General features: G+C 49.8%; 1 long non-coding RNA gene across 1 annotated transcript in view; it reads right to left on the reverse strand.

Moving 5' to 3' along the window:
- The window catches only part of LOC139358239 (uncharacterized), a 43496-nt gene that overhangs the window by 20954 nt on the left and 3202 nt on the right, over positions 1-19340 (reverse strand). Inside the window, exons 2-3 of the long non-coding RNA XR_011612909.1 lie at positions 12060-12176; positions 4369-4466 (exon numbers count right to left, since the gene is read on the reverse strand). This is a non-coding gene — a long non-coding RNA (uncharacterized lncRNA). The remainder of the gene's footprint in view (positions 1-4368; positions 4467-12059; positions 12177-19340) is intronic.

Genomic DNA, 19340 nt, shown 5'->3' on the forward strand with positions numbered 1-19340 from the left:
CTCATGCCATTCTCCCACCTCAGCCTCCCGAGTAGCTGGGACCACAGGCGCCCGCCACCACGCCCGACTAATTTTTTGTATTTTTAGTAGAGACGGGGTTTCACCGTGTTAACCAGGATGGTCTCAATCTCCTGACCTTGTGATCCGCCTGCCCCGGCCTCCCAAAGTGCTGGGATTACAGGCGTGAGTCATCGCACCCGGCCAATTTTTATTTTTAATTCTATTTGAAGAGATGAGGTTTTACTATGTTGCCCAGGCTTGTCCTGAACTCCTGGGCTCAAGTGATCCTCCTGCCTTGGTCTCTCAAAGTTCTGGGATTACAGGCATGAACTGCCATACCTGGCAGAGCAATATTTTTAAAGTCCTGAAAAAGAAAGGAACTCTCAACCAAGAAATGGTCAATCCAGCAAAAATATTTTTCAGGAAGGATGAAGGAAGAGCAAAAGAAATTGTAAATATCTAGGTAAATAGATATTTCTGTCTAAATTCTTTAAAATGTGTATGATGGTTGAAAGAAAAATACTATTACATTGTGTAGTGGGATTTTTTTAAATGTATTTAGATCTAATACCTAGGACAATTACAATATAAAAGCAAGAGGGTAAAGAGACAATATGGTGGTGAGGTTTCTACATGCCACTGGAAGTGGTAAATATTAATTTGACATAGATTATGATACCAATTTAGGTATCCACCTATTTTAGGCTGGGTGCTGTGGCTCACACCTGTAATCCCAGTGCTTTGGGAGGTTGAGGCAGGTGGATCAGTGAGGCCAGGAGTTCGAGACTAGCCTGGCCAGTCTGGCCTATCTCTACTAAAAATATAAAAATTAGCTGGGAGTGGCTGGGCACAATGGCTCACGCCTGTAATCCCAGCACTTTGGGAGGCCGAGACGGGCGGATCACGAGGTCAGGAGATCGAGACCATCCTGGCTAACCCAGTGAAACCCCGTCTCTACTGAAAAATACAAAAAAACTAGCCGGGCGAGGTGGTGGGCGCCTGTAGTCCCGGCTACTCGGAAGGCTGAGGCAGGAGAATGGCGTAAAAACCCGGGAGGCAGAGCTTGCAGTGAGCTGAGATCCGGCCACTGCACTCCAGCCTGGGCGACAGAGCGAGACTCCGTCTCAAAAAAAAAAAAAAAAAAAAGAAAATAATAAAGGAATACCATGAACAACTCTGTACACACAAATTCAACAATTTCAATGAAATGGATCAATTCCTGAAAAGCACATAACTTAACCCAAACTCACCCAAGAAGAAATAGATAATTGCAACAGTCCTGTATCTATTAAAAAGGATTGAAACTTTAGTTTACAATTTTATGGGTTTTTTTTGTTTTTTTTTTTTTTTTTTTTTTTGAGACGGAGTCTCGCTCTCCCAGGCTGGAGTGCAGTGGCCGGATCTCAGCTCACTGCAAGCTCCGCCTCCCGGGTTCACACCATTCTCCTGCCTCAGCCTCCCAAGTAGCTGGTACAATTTTATGAAAGACAGAACTGTAGGCCTAGTTCCATTAGAAATTATACTCAGGCCGGGCGCGGTGGCTCACGCCCGTAATCCCAGCACTTTGGGAGGCCGAGGCGGGCGGATCACAAGGTCAGGAGATCGAGACCACGGTGAAACCACGCCTCTACTAAAAATACAAAAAACTAGCCGGGCGCGGTGGCGGGCGCCTGTAGTCCCAGCTACTCAGGAGGCTGAGGCAGGAGAATGGCGTAAACCCAGGAGGCGGAGCTTGCAGTGAGCCGAGATCGCGCCACTGCACTCCAGCCTGGGCGACAGAGCAAGACTCCATCTCAAAAAACAAAAACAAAAACAAAAAAAAAGAAATTATACTCAATATTTGGGCTGGGCGCGGTGGCTCATGCCTGTAATTCCCACACTTTGGGAGGCCGAGGCAGGTGGATCATCTGAGTTCTGGAGTTCGAGACCAGCCTGGCCAACATAGGGAAACCCTGTCTCTACTAAAAATTCAAAATTAGCTGGGTGTGGTGGCGTGCACCTGTAATCCCAGCTACTTGGGAGGCTGAGGCAGGGGAATTGCTTGAACCGGGAGGCGGAGGTTGCAGTGAGGCGAGATCACGCCACAGAACTACTACATAATCTCTTCCAGAAAATAGAAGAGGAGGAAATCCCAACTCATTTTATAAGATGAGCATTAACCTGATACAAAACTTGACAAAGACAGTACAAGAAAACTATAGACCCACATGTCTCATGAACATACATGCAAAAATCCTCAATATAATATTAGCTCATCAACTCTAGCAATACAAAAAAAGATTAATACATTACAACCAAGTGGGATTTTTTCCTTTGAATTCAAGGCTGGTTTAACATTTGAAAATCAATTAATAGGCCGGGCGCGGTGGCTCAAGCCTGTAATCCCAGCACTTTGGGAGGCCGAGACGGGCGGATCATGAGGTCAGGAGATCGAAACCATCCTGGCTAACACGGTGAAACCCCGTCTCTACTAAAAAATACAAAAAACTAGCCGGGCGTGGTGGCGGGCGCCTGTAGTCCCAGCTACTTGGGAGGCTGAGGCAGGAGAATGGCGTAAACCCGGGAGGCGGAGCTTGCAGTGAGCTGAGATCCGGCCACTGCACTCCAGCCTGGGTGACAGAGCAAGACTCCGTCTCAAAAAAAAAAAAAAGGCCGGGCGTGGTGGCTCACGCCTGTAATCCCAGCACTTTGGGAGGCCGAGGTGGGCGGATCACAAGGTCAGGAGATCGAGACCATGGTGAAACCCCGTCTCTACTAAAAATAGAAAAAATTAGCCGGGCGCAGGGGCGGGCGCCTGTAGTCCCAGCTACTCGGGAGGCTGAGGCAGGAGAATGGCGTGAACCCGGGAGGCGGAGCTTGCAGTGAGCCGAGATTGCGCCACTGCACTCCAGCCTGGGCGACAGAGCGAGACTCCGTCTCAAAAAAAAAAAAAAAAAAAAAAAAGAAAATCAATTAATATAATCCAGCTTACTAACAGAATAAAAAAGAAAAGCCATGTAATCATAGCAATTGATGAAGAAAAAGCGTTTGACAAATTCAACACCTGTTAATGACAAAAACCATTTAAAACTGGGAATGTAAAGAAACTTCCTTACTGTAACCAAGTGCGTCGGCCAAAACCCTATAGCCAGCTTCCTATCAAATAGTCAAAACTGATGCTTTCCTCCCAAGACCTGGAATAAGGCAAGGTGGTCCACTCTTGCTGGAAGTTTCTTGCAATAAGGTAAGAAAAAGAATTACGTGGCCAGTCGCAGTGGCTCACTTCTGTAATCCCAGCACCTTGGGAGGCTGAGGTGGGCAGATCACTTGAGGTCAGGAGTTTGACACCAGCTTGGCCAACGTGGTGAAACCCTGTCTCTACTAAAAATACAAAAATTAGCCAGGTGTGGTGGTGCGTACCTGTAATCCCAGCTACTTGGGAGACTGAAGCAGGAGAGTTTCTTGAACCCAGGAGGCAGAGTTTGCAGTGAGCTGAGATTGTGCCACTGCACTCCAGCCTGGGTGACAAGGGCAAAACTCTATTAAAAAAAAAAAAAAAAAAGACAGTAAGAAAAAAAGAAAAAGAATTAAGCAGCATCTTTTAAAAGAACCAAGTTTTGGCTTGACTTGGTGGCTCATGCCCATAATGCCAGCAATTTGAGAGCCTGGGGTAGGTATATCACTTGAGACCAGGAGTTCAAGACCAGCCTGGGCAACACTGGGAAACCCCATGTCTACAAAACAATACAAAAACTTAGCCAGCTGTGGTGGCATTTGCCTGTAGCTCCAGCTACTCAGGAGGCTGAGCTGGGAGGATTACCTGAGCCAGGGAGGTCGAGGCTGCAGTGAGCCATGATCATATCACTACACTCCAGCCTGGGTGATAGAATGAGACCCTGTCTCAAAAAAAAAAAAAAAAAAAAAAAAGTGGCCGGGCATGGTGGCTCACGCTTGTAATCCCAGCACTTTGGGAGGCCGAGGTGGGCGGATCACGAGGTCAGGAGATCGAGATCATCCTGGCTAACATGGTGAAACCCCATCTCTACTAAAAATTACAAAAAATTAGCCAGGCGTGGTGGCGGGCGCCTGTACTCCCAGCTACTCAGGAGGCTGAGGCAGGAGAATGGCTTGAACCCGGGAGGCGGAGCTTGCAGTGAGCCAAGATTGCGCCACTGTACTCCAGCCTGGGCAACAGAGCGAGACTCCGCCTCAAAAAAAAAAAAAAAAAAAAGAGGCCGGGCACGGTGGCTCACACCTGTAACCTCAGCACTTTGGGAGGCTGAGGTGGGCGGATCACCTGAAGTTGGGAGTTCGAGACCAGCCTGACCAACATGGAGAAACCCCGTCTCCACTAAAAATACAAAATTAGCTGGGCGTGGTGGCACATACCTGTAATCCTGGCTGCTTGGGAGGCTGAGGCAGGAGAATTGCTTGAATCCAGGAGGTGGAGGTTGCGGTGAGCTGAGATCGTGCCATTGAACTCCAGCCTGGGCAACAAGAGCAAAACTCTGTCTCAAAAACAAACAAAAAGAATATAAATAAAAAAAGAATCAACTTTTAGTTTCATCGATTTTCTTTATTGTTTTCCTATTTTCTATTTTATTTATCTCTGCTGTACTGTTTATTATTTTTTTCTTCTGCTTGTCATGGGTTTAGTTTGTTCTTCTTTTTCTGGTTCCTAAAGGTAGACTGTTGATTTGACATCTTTCTTCTTTCTAAATGTTAAGTGATTACAGCTATAAATTTCCCTCTTAGCGCTGTTTTTGCTGTATCTGAGGTTTTGGTGTGTTGCGTTTTTGCATCCATTTCTCTCAAGGCTTTTTCTGATTTCTCATGTTATTTCTTCTTTGACCCATTGGTTAGTTAATTGTGTTGTGTTTACCACATACGTGTGAATTTTTCCATTTTCCTTCTGCTATTGATTTCTGGTTTCATTTTATTGTGATTTCAATGTTTTTAAATTTTAGAATTGTTTTGTGGCCTTTCCTAGAGAATGTTCCATGCACATTTGAGAAAAATATGTATTTTTGCCTGAAGCTATCGTTGGATGGAGTGTTCTCTTTATGTCTTTTAGGTCCAACTGGCTGATAATGTTATTCACATTCTCTATTGCATTATTGATTTTCTGTCTTATTTTTCTTTTTTCTTCTTTTTTTGTTTTTTTGTTTTGCTTTTGTTTTTATTTAAAAGTCTCATTTTGTCATCCAGGCTGGAGTGCAGTGGTGTGATCATGGCTCACTGCAGCCTCGACCTCCCCAGGTTCAGATGATCCTCCCACCTCAACCCCTGAGTAGCTGGGACTACAGGGATGCACCAACATGCCCAGTTAATTTTTGTATTTTTTGTAGAGATAGGGTTTCTCCATATTACCCAGGCTGGTCTTGAACTGCTGGGCTCAAGCAATCTGCCCACCTCGGCCTCCCAAAACTCCTGGGATTATAGGCATGAGCCACCATGCCTGGCCCTGTCTGATTTTTCTATTCATTATTTAAAGTGTGGTAATGAAGTCTCCTAGTGTTATTGTAGAGCTATTTCTCCCTTCAATTCTGTTGATATTTTGGAGCTCTGATATTTGATGCATTTATATTTATAATTCTTATATTTTCTTGGCGGAATTGACCTTTTTGTAATATGTCCTTCTTTGTCTCTTGCAATAATTAAAGTCTATTTTGTCTGATATTAGTATAGCCACGTCTGTTCTCTTCCAGTTACTACTTTGCAAGAAATATCTTTTGCCATACTTTAATTTCTTTTTTTTTTTTTTTTTGGAGACGGCGTCTCGCTCTGTCGCCAGGCTGGATCGCCACTGCAGGCCGGATCTCAGCTCACTGCCAGCTCCGCCTCCCAGGTTTACGCCATTCTCCTGCCTCAGCCTTCCGAGTAGCTGGGACTATAGGCGCCCGCCACCTCGCCCGGCTGGTTTTTTTGTATTTTTTAGTAGAGACGGGGTTTCACCGTGTTGGCCAGGATGGTCTCGATCTCCTGACCTTGTGATCCGCCCGTCTCGGCCTCCCAAAGTGCTGGGATTACAGGCGTGAGCCACGGCGCCCGGCCATACTTTTATTTTCAACACATGTGTATGCTTAGATCTACAGTGAATCTCTTTCAATTGATTTTTGACAAAAGTATAAAGGCAATTCAATAGAAGATAGTCTTTTCAACAAATGGTGTCTGTATTAGTTTGTTCTCATGCTGCTAATAAAGACATACCTGGCTGGGCATGGTGGCTCATGCCTGTAATCCCAGCACTTTGGGAGGCCAAGGTGGGCAGATCACGAGGTCAGGAGACCGAGACCATCCTGGCTAACACGGTAAAACCCCGTCTCTACTAAAAAATACAAAAAACTAGCCGGGCGAGGTGGCTTTTTAGTAGTAAAAATACAAAAAATTAGCCAGGCATGGTAGCGGGCGCCTGTGGTCCCCGCTACTCGGGAGGCTGAGGCAGCAGAATGGCGTGAACCCGGGAGGCGGAGCTTGCAGTGAGCCGAGATCGCCCCACTGCACTCCAGCCTGGGGAACAGAGTGAGACTCTGTCTCAAAAAAAAAAAAAAAAAAAAAAGACATACCTGAGATTAGGTAATTTATAAAGGAAACAGGTTTAATTGACTCATAGTTCCACATGGCTGGGGAGGTCTCACAATCATGGCGGAAGGCAAATGAGGAGCAATGTCAGGTCTTACACAGCGGCAGGCAAGAGAGCTTGTGCAGGGGAACTCCCATTTATAAAACCATCACATCTCACGAGACTTACTCACTACCATGAGAACAGTATGGGGGACACGACTCCATGGTTCAATGATCTCTGCCTGGTCCCACCTTTGACACGTGGGAATTATCACAAGTCAAGGTGACATTTGGGTGGGGACACCCATATCAGTGTTGTGACAACTGCATATTTATTATGCAAAAAATTAACCAACCTCTTTTTTTTTTTTTTTTTTTTTTTGAGATGGAGTCTCGCTCTGTCGCCCAGGCTGGAGCGCAGTGGCGCGATCCTGGCTCACTGCAAGTTCCCCCGCCTCCCGGGTTCACGCCATTCCCCTGCCTCAGCCTCCCCAGAAGCTGGGACTACAGGCGCCCGCCACCTCGCCCGGCTAATTTTTTTGTATTTTTAGTAGAGACGGGGTTTCACCGTGTCCGCCAGGATGGTCTTGATCTCCTGACCTCGTGATCCGCCCATCTCAGCCTCCCAAAGTGCTGGGATTACAGGCTTGAGCCACCGCACCCGGCCAAAATTAACCAACTTTATGTCAGGACCTGTGAATGTAAAGAAAAAAATAAAAATCAGCCGGGCGCGGTGGCTCAAGTCTGTAATCCCAGCACTTTGGGAGGCTGAGATGGGCGGATCATGAGGTCAGGAGATTGAGACCATCAGGGTTAACACGGTGAAACTCCATCTCTACTAAAAAAATACAAAAAAACTAGCCGGGCGAGGTAGCGGGCGCCTGTGGTCCCAGCTACTCGGGAGGCTGAGGCAGGAGAATGGCGGGAACCTGGGAGGCGGAGCTTACAGTGAGCCGAGATCGCGCCACTGCACTCCAGCCTGGGTGACAGAGCGAGACTCCATCTTAAAAAAAAGAAAAAAAAATAACCTTAACCTGTATCTCATACCTGATACAAAAATTAACTCAAATTGTATCATAGATCTAAATGTAAGATGTAAAACTTAGAATTTTTACAAGAAAACACAAAAGAAAATTATTGTGACTATGGAATAGGCAGAGTTCTTTGATGTGATACCAAAATCACAATCCATAAAAGAAAAACAAATTGGCCGGGTGCAGTAGCTCAGCCTGTAATCTCAGCACTTTGGGAGGCCAAGGCAGGCAGATCACCTGAAGTCGGGAGTTTGAGACCAGCCTGACCAACATGAAAAAGCCCCATCTCTACTAAAAATACAAAATTAGCTGGGCGTGGTGGCGCATGCCTGTAATCCTGGCTACTTGGGAAGCTGAGGCAGAAAAATTGCTTGAACCTGGGAGGTGGAGGCTGTGGTGAGCAGAGATCGTGCTGTTGCACTCCAGCCTGGGCAACAAGAGCAAAACTCTGTCTCAAAAAAAAGAAAAAAGAAAAAAAATTGATAAATTGGACTTGATCAAAATGTAAAAATCTTTGCCCTATAAAAGATACTGTTGGCCGGGTGCAGTGGTTCATGCCTGTAAACCGAGCACTTTGGGAGGCTGAGGTGGGCAGTTCACTTGAGGTCAGGAGTTCAAAACCGGACTGGCCAATGTGGCAAAACCCCGTCTCTACTAAAAATACAAAAATTAGCTGGGTGTGATGGTGCATGCCTGTAATCTCAGCTACCTGGGAGGCTGAGGCAGGAGAATTGCTTGATCTGGGTGGCGGAGGTTGGAGTGAGTTGAGATGGAGCCACTGCACTCCAGCCTGGGCAACAGAGGGAGACTCCGTTTCAAAAAAAAAAAAAAAAAAAGCAAAAAGTTTGAACATACACTTTACCAAGGAAGATACAGAGATGGAAATAAGACAACATCATAAGTCAAGAGAGAAATGGAAATGAAAATCACAATGAGATACCCAAAAACACTGGAAGCAGGGGATCCAACAGATGCTGATTTTACCTATTGTCTTAGTCCGTCTGTGTAGCTAGAACAGAGTACCTGAGACTGGGCCACTTATAAAGAAAAAAGATTGATTTTGCTCATGCTTCTGGTGGCTGGAAAGTTCCACTTCCGGCATCTGCATCTAGTAAAGGCCTCAGCTGGCGTCCACTTATGGCGGAGATGAAGGGGTGCCAGCATGTGAAGAGATCACATGGGAAAGCAGAAGCAAGGTGGAGGGGTTCACTTAACACCCAGCTCTCCCAGCAACTAAGAGAGTAAGAACTCACTCACCCCCCGAGGGAGGGCACTAGCATCTTCATGGGGGACCTGCCCCCATGACCCAAACGCCCCTCGCCAGGTCCCCCTCTAACCCTGGGGATCGAATTTCAACGACAAACATCCAGACTATAGCACCTATGTCAGCAGCATGATGCACAACAGCCGGAAGGTGGAAACAACTCAGTTGTCCATCAGCAGATTAATGGATGAAAAAATAAAGAAATGCTGAAGGCTGGGTGCAGTGGCTGTGCCCGTAATCCCAGCATTTGGGGAGGCTGAGGCAGGCGGGTCACCTGGGGTGAGTTTGAGACCAGCCTGGCCAACGTGGTAAAATCCCATCTCAGGCACAAAATACAAAAATTAGCCAGGTGTGGTGGCACATGCCTGTAATCCCAGCTATTCAGGAGGCTGAGGCAGGAGAATCGCTTGAACCCAGGATAGGGAGGTTGCAGTGAGCCGAGATGGTGCCACTGCACTCCAGTCTGGGCCACAGAGTGACTCTGTCTCAAAACAAAACAAACAAAGATAAAAAATAAATAAATTAAAAATAGGCTGGGTGTGGTGGCTCACACCTGTAATTCCAGCACTTTGGAAGACTGAGGCTGGTGGATCACTTGAGGTCAGGAGTTCGAGACCAGCCTGGCCAACATGGTGAAACCCCATCTCTACTAAAAATACAAAAATTAGCTGGGCATGGTGGCACGTGCCTGTAGTCCCAGCTCCTTGGGAGAGTGAGGCAGGAGAATCACTTGACCTGGGAGGTGGAGGTTGCAGTGAGCCAGGATGGCACCACTGCACTCCAGCCTGGGGGACAGAGCGAGACTCTGTCTCAAAAAAAATAAATAAATAAAAAATAAAAGTAATAAAAATAAAGTTGTATACACATACGTTGCAGCATTATTCAGTCATCAAAAGGAATGAAATTTTTTTTTTTTTTTTTTTTTTTTTTTTTTTGAGACGGAGTCTTGCTCTGTCGCCGAGACTGGAGTGCAGTGGCCGGATCTCGGCTCACTGCAAGCTCCGCCTCCCGGGTTTACGCCATTCTCCTGCCTCAGCCTCCCGAGTAGCTGGGACTACAGGCACCCGCCACCTCGCCCGGCTATTTTTTTGTATTTTTTACTAGAGACGGGGTTTCACCGTGTTAGCCAGGATGGTCTCGATCTCCTGACCTCGTGATCCGCCCGTCTCGGCCTCCCAAAGTGCTGGGATTACAGGCTTGAGCCACCGCGCCTGGCCAGGAATGAAATTTTGAATCATGCTACGATTCTGAACCTTGGATGAACCTTGGAGACATGATACTAAAGGGAAATAAGCCCGGTACAGAAAGTCAAATATTGTGCAGTTCCACTTATGTAAAGCATTTAGAACAGGCAAATTCATAGAGACAGAAAGTGTAATAGAGATGATTGGGGCTGGGGGAAGGGGAAAATAGGAAGTTAGTATTTAGTGTATACGGAGTTTCTGTTTGGGATGATGAAAGTGTCCTGGAAGGCCAGGCACAGTGGCTCATACCTGTAATCTCAGCACTTTGGGAGGCTGAGGCGGGCGGATCACCTGAGGTCAGGAGTTCAAGACCAGTCTGACCAACATGGAGAAACTCCGTCTCTACTAAAAATACAAAATTAGTCAGGCATGGTGGCACATGCCTGTAGTCCCAGCTACTCGGGAGACTGAGGCAGGAGAATCACTTGAACCTGGGAGGTGGAGGTTGCAGTGAGCTGAGATTGCACCACTGCACTCCAGCCTGGGCAACAGAGTAAGACTCTGTCTTAAAAAAAAAAAAAAAAAAATTAGCCAGGCTTGGTGGCGGGCGCCTCTAATCCCAGCTACTCGGGAGGCTGAGGCAGGAGAATTGCTTGAACACGGAAGGCAGAGGTTGCAATGAGCTGAGATCGCACCATTGTACTCCAACCTGGGCTACAGAAACAAACAAACAAACAAAAAACAAACAAAAAAACAAAACCAAAAAAAACTGAAACATGCAACATGAAAGATGAATGTCAAGGGCATTGTGCTGAATGAAGGAAGCCAGTCTCAAAAGATTACATATTGCATAACTCCATTTATGTCATTCTGGAGAAAACGACACTGGAGGGAGGTAGAGTAGATTAGTGATAGCCAGGGGTTGGGGACACAGGGTGGTCTGACTTCCAAGGGGCAGCAGGGTGGGGTTGGAGGTTTGAACTCTCCTATAGTCCTGATCATGGTGGTGGTCCACAAATCTACACATGTGTAAAACATAGAAATGTATAATTCCATCCAATTTAATGTTTACAATTTATTTATTTAAGAAAAAAATGTTTTGTCAAGAACTGTACCTGGCTGGGCACATTGGCTCACACCTGTAATTGTGACACCTTGGGATGCCGAGGTGGGAGGAATGTTTGAGTCCAAGAGTTCAAGACCAGATTGGGCAGCATAGGGAGAGCCCTGTCTCTACTAAAAATAAAAAAATTAGGCTGGGCGCGGTGGCTCAAGCCTGTAATCCCAGCACTTTGGGAGGCCGAGATGGGCTCGAGGTCAGGAGATGGAGACCATCCTGGCTAACACAGTGAAACCCTGTCTCTACTAAAAAATACAAAAAACTAGCCGGGTGAGGTGGCGGGCGCCTGTAGTCCCAGCTACTCGGGAGGCTGAGGCAGAAGAATGGCGTAAACCCGGGAGGCGGAGCTTGCAGTGAGCCGAGATCCGGCCACTGCACTCCAGCCTAGGCGACAGAGCGAGACTCCGTCTCAAAAAAAAAAAAAAAAAAAAAAAAATTAGCTGGGTGTGGTGACATGCACCTGTGGTCCCAGCTACTCAGGAGGCTGAGGCAGGGGAATTGCTCGAGCCTAGGGGGTTGAGGCTACAGCAAACTATGATCACACCACCACACTCTAGCTAGGATGAGACTTTGTCTCAAATAATAAAAAATAGGCTGGGCACAGTGGCTCACGCCTGTAATCCCAGCACTTTGGGAGGCCGAGGTAGGTGGATCATGAGGTCATGGGTTTGAGACCAGCCTGAGCAACATGGTGAAACCCCGTCTCTACTAAACATACAAAAATTAGCCAGGTGTGGTGGCAGGCACCTGTAATCCCAGCTACTCAGGAGGCTGAGGCAGGAGAATTGCTTAAACCTGGGAAGCAGAGGTTGCAGTGAGCCAAGATCGCACCACTGCATTCCAGCCTGGGCAACAGAGCAAGACCCCGTCTCAAATAAATAAATAAATAAATAATAACAAAATAAAAACTGTACCTTTGGCTGGGCAATGGTGGCTCACACCTGTAATCCCAGCATTTTGGGAGGCCAACGTGGGTGGGTCACCTGGGGTGAGTTCGAGACCAGCCTGGCCAACATGATGAAATCCCATCTCTACTAAAAATACAAAAAATTAGCTGGGCGTCATGGTGGGCACCTGTAAAAAAATTAGCTGGGCGTCGTGGCAGGCACCCAGCTACTCAGGAGGCTGAGGCAGGAGAATTGCTTGAACCCGGGAGGCGGAGGTTGCGGCGAGCCAAGATCGTACCACTGCACTCCAACCTGGGCAACAAGAGGGAAACTCTGTGTTAAACGAAACAAAACAAAACAAAATTGTACCTTTGAGTGCTCGCCGGGGTCTAGTCCCCTTATTGCATAAGAATCCTTAAAACCCCAGACGGGTTGGACTTCCCATTTTACAGCAGAGGAAACTGAGGTGTAGGGAGGTGCCTAGGTGTGTCTGACTCCAAGTTAAACACATGTTTAACCACTGCGCAGTTCAGAGCCTCGTAAACATCTGGCTCCATGAGGATGGACTTGCATCCAGGTCACATTGGGCTGGGCCCAGAGCAGTTTCTCCAAGTGTGGCCAGGAGCTCACAGGTGGCTGGTTAGAACTACTGATTCCGGTCGGGTGTGGTGGCTCCCACCTGTAATCCCAGCACTTTGGGAGGCCGAGGTGGGTGGATCACGAGGTCAAGAGATGGAGACCATCTTGGCTAACATGGTGAACCCCGCCTACAACTAAAAATACAAAAATTAGCTGGGTGTGGTGGCGTGTGCCTGTAGTTCCAGCTACTTGGGAGGCCGAGGCAGGAGAATCGCTTGAACCAGGGAGTCGGAGGTTGCAGTGAGTCCAGGTCATGCCACTGCACTCCAGAGGAAGTGACAGAGTGAGACTCCATCTCAAAAAAAAAAAAAAAAAAAAGAACCACAGATTTCTGGGCTCCTCCCCAGACCCACCAGGGGCTGGGCAACCTGCATTCCACCAGCTCTCCAGGTCACTCTGTTGCATCCTGAAGACTGAGAGGCACTTTGTCTAAGTGAGGAGCCTGGAAATGTGGCCCAGCCTGTCTGCAGTGACTTTCACAAGGGTTCCCTCTGCTGCTGTCCTTCACCACTTCCCGCCGGTCCTGCTCTCACCCGACTGGCCTAAAGCTCATGGCGTCTCTGCCCCTCACAAACAGCCCTGCGGGGCAGGACCCTGCCCACACCACCCGCCTCGTTCAGGGTGAAAGGCAGAGCCTGCAGGATGTGCACCCAGGCCCCTCCGAGACCCAGCCAGCCTTTGGGCACCAGGGTCCAAGTTAGGGTCCATCCTTCTAGACTTCTACCCCAAAGGGATGTTTTTAAATTTTATTTTATCATTTTTTTTTTTGAGACAGAGTCTCGCTCTGTTGCCCAGGCTGGAGTGCGGTGGCGCGATCTCAGCTCCCTGCAAGCTCCGCCTCCTGGGTTCACACATTCTCCTGCCTCAGTCGACGGAGTACCTGGGACTTCAGGCGCCTGCCACCACTCCTGGCTAATTTTTTGTATTTTTAGTAGAGATGAGGTTTCACCGTGTTAGCCAGGATGGTCTCGATCTCCTGACCTTGTGATCCGCCTGCCTCGGCCTCCCAAAGTACTGGGATTACAGGCGTGAGCCACCGTGCCCAGCCAGGATGGTTTCTTTCATCCTTGGGCCTCCTCGGCCTTCCCTAGCTTGGCACGAGGCAAAGGCCTCCAAGTCGGCCCAGTGTGGGTGGCTGGTCTCTGTGCCAGCTCAGCTGTCTCCTGGCCTCACTCCAAGGAGGGCTGTGAGCGTCCCCCACCCACGTCGTCTGCATCGTTCGCTCACCCTTCCCTGTAGCTTGCTGGGTGGGGGTGGGGGTTGGCCCTACCCATACCCACCTCTCTGGCTGGATCTCCCCTGTGCCTCCAGCCTCACCCCACTGCCCCTACACCCTGGCCTTTGCTGACACAGCCCGCCCTCACCCCAGAGGCCTGCGTGGTGCCTGCAGGGCAGCCTGGCTTTTCCAGCGCCTCTGGTTGAACGCAACCTAGGAAGGGTCCCTTGATTTTCCACCAACTCGTCAGCATGGCCTCCCATTCCAGAATCTGACACTGCGTCCTACAACTGTCACCTGAGGGTCTGGCTCCCCCAGATGGAGCCCTGAGTGCAGGGACCAGGTGGGCCCACTTCAGACCCATGGCACCTGGCAGTACCTATATGCACACCGCTCCAGGGATGTGGGTAACGAGGTGAGGGCCGGGAACTGGGTTGATGGGAGAGATTTGTATCGGTCTAACAGCTCTGTGTATCACTCTCCTATTGTGGAAGATGAAGGAGGTTTGTTATTTCTTTCATTGCAAAGGCAAGACATCTGCCTGAAGAGTATCGGTGCTCCTCAGGGAGAACTGAGAGACCCCTCTGGTCCTTCCTACTTTCTTTTGTGTGTGTGTGTGTGTGAGACAGAGTCTCGCTCTGTCACCCAGGCTGCAATGCAGTGGCATGATCTCGGCTCACTGCAACCTCCACCTCCCAGGTTCAAACAAGTCTCATGCCTCAGCCTCCTGAGTAGTTGGGAGTACAGGCACCTGCCACCACGCCCAGCTATTTTTTGCATTTTTAGTAGAGACAGGGTTTTGCCATGTTGGCCAGGCTGGTCTCGAACTCCTGACCTCAGGTGATCCGCCCGCCTTGGCCTCCCAAAGTGCTGGGATTACAAGCGTGTGCCACTGCGCCTGGACTCAGTCCTTCCTACTTTCACTCCTTGTGGGCTTCCGCACCCTCCAGAACCTGCCTTCCTCCCCACATCTGGCTTTGTTTTACAAAACTGGTCATTCTGTATCCATTCTCCCATTGCTTGTTTCTTCCTCTTAACAACATGTCACTGCCGTTGCTCTGTGGTAGGACTTCCCAAGCTACCTTATCCTTTTGGCAGCCGTGGACTGTTCCAGAATCTGGATGTCCCATGGCGTATTTACCTATTCCTCTACAGATGAACATTTGTCTCCAATGAGTTCATCATTATAAATACTGCTGCCACAGACATCCTGGGGCAGCCTCGGGCCCCTCTGCAGGTGTCTCTGAAGGAAAGATTCCTGGGAGGAAACTCACAAAGAGTTGTACGTTCTAAATGTGCACTGGGGCCAGTGCTGTAATCCCAGAACTTTAGGAGGCTGACGTGGGAGGATAACTTGAGGCCAGGAGTTTGAGACCAGCCTGGGCAACATAGTAAAACCCCATCTCTACAAAAAATTTAAAAAGTTAGCCGGGCATGGTGGTGCACACCTGTACTTCCAGCTCCTCAGGCAACTGAGGCAGGAGGATCGCTTGCGCCCCAGGAGATAGAGGCTGCAGTGAGGTGTGACCACGCCACTGCACTCCAGCTTGGGCAATAGAGTGAGACTTTGTCTCCAATAAACAAACCAACAGGCACTTGGGGTCCATCTTTTATTTCCATCTTAGATACCACGGTTGTGATTTAAATGACCTCCACGCGCTGATAGTCCCTGCCTCTCTGGTTTCCGACAGCTTTAACATGAGACCCCAAGACAAGGAAATCAATGTCTGAGGTCAGAACTACCCAGGACCAGCCACACCCCATGGACTGTACCTCCTCTGCCTGAATTCGAGCCTGCCCACCCTTCCTATAGCCCACCGTGCTGAGATCAGCTCCATGTGCCTGCCTGCCTCTAGCCACTGGGACGTGGTGGAGTGACTGCTCCCTGCCTCCAAGGCTGTCCCCAAGCTCTGTGGCCACTGAAAGACAGCTGGGAGTAAGGCCCAGGCTGACTGCCTTGGAAAAGCCTCGTCCGCCGCATTCGTGGAGATGCTCAGGCCTTAGCTGGTTTTTGGGGGAGTTAAAGACCGCAGAGGTACAGGGCAGGGGTGGGCAGACGGAGGGGCTGCGAGCATACTTGGGCGAGCCAGGAAGGAAGGGAGCTGCTGGGAGCCCGAGCCCAGGCCAAGGCCTCCACCTGAGCCCGAGCCTCTCCTCTGTTTCAGCTTTCCTATTTTAGGCAGCTGCTCCCCGCCTAGGGAATTCTCCTCAAGCTTGCAGGAAACCCAGCAGGGCAGGCCCTGCATCTGCGGCTTCTTACTCTCTTCCTCAGCTCCCGCCCCCAGGGCCGGGCCTTCAGTGCCTGGGGCTGGTGAGCGCCGCCCCCATCAAGGCTGGTATACTCTCCTAATACCAGGTCACCCCTTTCCTTAGGTTACTTACCCTCTGTGGAGACTGTGCTGCCTCTTAACCAACTCAGGGAGCGCTTCTATTTTGTCCCAAAGAAACACTTCATCACTGTGAAATCCCGGAAACAATGGGAATGGGCAGTGGGGTTAAGATGCAGCCAGGGGCGCAGGAGGGAAGGAACTGGGAGCAGGTGTCCAGGTGTTGGCGTGGAGGGCGGGCCACAGAGCTGCTGTGGGGACAGCCGCTTAGGAATGATGCCCACACTTGCAAGAGGGCCGGTATGACTCCCAGGAAGACATGGAGCTTATGGAGGTCTGCAGAGCAGGGTCAAGCCCCAGCCTGTATGTACTTGCTGTGTGACACTGGGCAAGTCATTGAGTCTCTCTGGGCCCCTCATTTTCCTCATCTACCAGAGCGTGGAGGTCTTTTAAATCATTTTCCTCATCTGTAAAGATCAGAACAGCTCCCACGTTTGGGACTGAATGAGATGGTATCTAAAGTCCTTAGGTGGGCCGGGTGTGGTGGCTCACACCTGTAATCCCAGCACTTTGGGAGGCCAAGGTGGGCAGATCACCTGAGGTCAGGAGTTCAAGACCAGCCTGGGCAACATGGTGAAACCCTGTCTCTACTAAAAATACAAAAATTAGTGGGGCGAGGTGGTGCAGGCCTGTAATCCCAGCTACTCGGGAGACTGAGGCAGGAGAATCTCTCGAACCCAGGAGACGGAACCGAGATCACACCTCTGCACTCCAGCCTGGGCAACACAGCGAGACTCTGTCTCAAAAATAAAAATAAAAATAAAAATAGGCCGGGAACAGTGGCTCATGCCTGTAATCCCAGCACTTTGAGAGGCTGAGGCGGGCGGATCACGAGGTCAGGAGATCAAGACCATCCTGGCTAACACGGTGAAACCCCGTCTCCACTAAAAATACAAAAAAAAAAAAAAAAAAAAAAAAATTAGCCAGGCGTGGTGGCGGTGCCTGTAGTCCCAGCTACTCGGGAGGCTGAGGCGGCAGAATGGCATAAACCCAGGAGGCGGAGCTTGCAGTGAGCTGAGATCCGGCCACTGCACTCCAGCCTGGGCGACAGAGCGAGACTCTGTCTCAAAAATAAAAAAATAAAAAATAAATAAAAATAAATGACGTCCTTATGCGGGTGAAAGGCACACAGTAGGCGCTCAGGAAGAACAGCTGTGGTGGTTTTTAATAGCTCGGACAGATGGAAATAGTTTGGTATGTCGGGGAAGCACGGGTGGAGTACTACTGGCAGCCGGATACAGAGCCCTTAAAAAATGACTCCTACAAACCGCCACTGCACTAGCCACACTCCTCCCACCCGGCCCTGCCAAACAAAACTAAACAAATTAAAGCCTTTGAAAAATCCCCTTGGTTGTTTGGGCCTCTGATTTCCACCTGGCCTGTCCCAGGAGCTGTGTCTTTCACAGTGGTCTTTGCCAGGACTCTCTGTAACCAGTGGGATTATGCTGCCGCCACCACTGCTGCAGAGAACCCGAGGTGGGGAGGGGAATTTGCAGACTGCACCAGGTGCAGCCTGGCTTTGGAAACAAGGGCCGCATTCCTAGAATTCTCGCTGGGAGACCCGCCCAGCTTGGCCTGACCCACCCAGACTGATGCCTGCATCGCTTCTGGGCAGGCGCGGCTGAGCTCCCAGCACCACCTGGGGGAAGAGGGGGGCCATCCCCAGGGACACCCTGGCCTGGAGTGGGGTGGAGGGTGGGGCAGGCAGACGGTCGTAGGGACTTTTAAGCAAGTTTAACATAGGTTTAAATCCCAACAGGAAGCGGAAGGGAACATGCCACGATTCATTCATTGTGAGGGTCTTTATTAAGCACCTGCCATGCGTCCCTCCTGACAGGCACCGAGGTGGACAGGGTGTCCCTCTCTCGTGAGCCCACAGTAGTGAGGGAGGTGGACAAGGGAGTGGCCCCTGGTGAGGGCCAGGATGCTGGCAAGGATGGAGGGGCCTGAAGGAAGGGACAACTCGGGTGACCAACCATCCGGGTCTCTTTGGGATTGAGGGGCTGCCAGGGGCAGGGACTCTGGTTCTGGAACTGGGGCTGTGCCAGTCAAAGTGGAGTGTCATCACTGGAGACAGGGGCAATCTAGAGGGGTCACCTTAGAGGGTGGCCAGGGGAGGGGACGTGATGAACGGAGAACGAGGTTAGTGGGAAGGAGAAGGGAGTGGAAGGAGAGAATCTGACACAGGGAAGAAACCGCACAGTCCTTGTCAAGAACAAGATGGGCTCCTCCGTCTACCCTGCTGTTTCTGTACCGGGAAGCTAAGGCCAGGGGAAGAAGAGAAGGACAGTGGTACCGTGAGGACTGGAAGTGGCATTCTGGATACCTGGGTGGAGAGTGGCCAATCAACATAAAGCTGTCAGGCGAAGGGTTGAGAGTGGCCAATCAGCGTAAAGCTGTCAGGTGAAGGGTTGAGAGTGGCCAATCAGCATAAAGTTGTCAGGTGAAGGGTTGAGAGTGGCCAATCAGCATAAAGTTGTCAGGTGAAGGGTTGAGAGTGGCCAATCAGCATAAAGTTGTCAGGTGAAGGGTTGAGAGTGGCCAATCAGCATAAAGCTGTCAGGTGAAGCTTTGAGAGTAGCCAATCAGCATAAAGCTGTCAGGTGAAGCGTTGAGAGTAGCCAATCAGCATAAAGCTGTCAGGTGAAGGCCCACATGGCCCTGGTGGGTCCACGGGGAGATCCTGGGGATGGGGAGATGGTAACATGAATCCCCCAACTGGCTGCCCTGGCATAGTTACCAGGGGAAAAGGAATTTAACATAAAATCCCACTGACCTGGGCTGGCAGGCAGCCTTAGCATTTCCAGGCAGCAGCAACAGCCCCCTGCACCGTGGCCAGGTCGAGGTGGCCCACCAGCCTGGAAATCTGGTCAGCAGCTCCGGGAAACCCTGGGTCCTGGGCATTCCTCCATCCCTCAGCTTCCACCACCCTCCCAAATCAACTGCCATTGGAATCTGCTGCCCCTCAAAGCTCTGGGCTGGCCATGAAGGAGCCAGTGCTCCCGGACTGCCTGCTTTGAGGACACCAGCACTCCTGCCATGGGCCGTTCGTCCATCGCTGCTGGT

This window comes from Macaca nemestrina, chromosome 14, assembly GCF_043159975.1.
Source record: "Macaca nemestrina isolate mMacNem1 chromosome 14, mMacNem.hap1, whole genome shotgun sequence".
Taxonomy (NCBI): domain Eukaryota; kingdom Metazoa; phylum Chordata; class Mammalia; order Primates; family Cercopithecidae; genus Macaca; species Macaca nemestrina.